This window comes from Mesoplodon densirostris, chromosome 1 (genome assembly GCF_025265405.1).
Source record: "Mesoplodon densirostris isolate mMesDen1 chromosome 1, mMesDen1 primary haplotype, whole genome shotgun sequence".
NCBI classification, from domain to species: domain Eukaryota; kingdom Metazoa; phylum Chordata; class Mammalia; order Artiodactyla; family Ziphiidae; genus Mesoplodon; species Mesoplodon densirostris.
Window position 1 is genome coordinate 19,621,888 of NC_082661.1, and position 1,761 is coordinate 19,623,648.

Consider the following 1,761-nt stretch of genomic DNA (forward strand, 5'->3'; position numbering starts at 1 on the left):
GATTTGAACAGTTATCATGTTTCCTCTGTGCCAGGTTTATTTCCCTTGTGTGAATACTCATGATCGCCCTGTACATAAAAATTGTTTAATTCCCATATTGAAAGGAAGAAGTGAGACTCAGAATTGACTTGCCCAAGACTGTACAATGTGTGAGCAATATTTGAACCCAAGCCTTGGGCTTTCCATACCAGGCCTCAGAAAAATCTTTTTTGTCCCAAGAAACCAAGAGGATGCTCTATCCCACATTCTCAGCACAAGTCAAGTCTATTATAAACATTGTAAAAGAAAGATGGAAGAAAAAAGATTGGATGCACAGGTTAAACGTGGATCCACACTTGATTCATTTCTTCAAAGACACAGCAGTCACTGAAGCCCCTGGGTCACATCTCAGCATCCACCATCTCTGTAGTTGGAAATATGGAGTCTCCTCCATCCACTGGGACCATGGAGCATGTGAATGAATCAAGAAGATACACGCAGAATGCATGCCCACCCTTTCTTGCCATTTGCATATAGTATCTCAATGACCCACGAGCACAGAAATCCAGTGGACCCAAGATGCTTGGGAGTTTAGCAAGACTCAAAGTGAATATGAGGTAAACACATTATACCTAAGATAGAGTAAGCAAGAGCACTGACTGCCCTGAGAGGTCACACTTTCCATTTGAAACAGGACTTACTTTGAACAAAGAAAAAGGGTGGTGGTGTTCCAAGAAACACTAACAACCAAGGGACCTGATCACAGCCTTTCTCACTCATGTATCAGCCAGCCACTCACACCAAACACCAGTCAATTTTATCCCCCTAACTGCACATACAAACATCAAGCTCTCCAAGTGGTCCTGCTGAATCCTCACTCTTTGACTTCAGTTAATGGGAGAAGCACTCAACACAGAACTCTCCAAAGAACTCATCCTCAGAAATGCTCCTCAAGAATCCCACTCTCAAAGGAAAATGAAGTTTACACACAAATCTTTATGGCAAATACTTAACGACAAAATCTGGAAACAATCCGAATATCTTCAGTGACTAAATGGAAAAACAAACTATATTACTTCCTTACCATGGAATACTACTCAGCAGTGAAAAGGAATGAACTGCTGATACAGATCACACAGATGGTCTCAGATGTATTATGCCAAGTGAAAGAAGCCACACCCAAAAAAAAAAAAGTATGGAAATCTTCTAAGATGGGCTCCATTTGCAAAAACAGAGGTTCAGAGAGACTAAACACTCTTTAAAAAGAGGTCAGGGCTCAGCCTTCAAGCGGCCCAGCTGCAGAGCTAACAGCTGGCAAGAAAAGACAATATTCAAAAATCAGGGGAAGATTCAGGTAAAACAAGGCCTTACCTCTTCCACCCTGAGCAATCCCAGAGCAGAATTAGGTGAGTAAATCAGGCAGCAGTTCACAACAGCTGTGCAAGACAGGTCTCTGCAACTGTTAACTCAACTATACTGATCCAGCTGACAAGCCCAGAACTAGAATTATACCTTGACCATAAACTGTAACTTATCACTGTCAGTAACTAACACCAAGAAAATCTGCTGGGCTGATAGATTTCATTTTCCATCTCAGGGTGACTGTAGCTATTTTTATTTGGAGTAATTTGAATTCAAAGGCAGCCACAGAAAACAATGGAAGAAAAAGAGACCTTAATTACAATTCATTTTCTAAAATGTATCGGAAATTATGAGAAGTAATTCAACCATTTGGCTAAAGTACGGCTAAGCCAGACCTTGGATGCAGCCCCAGGTCCAATA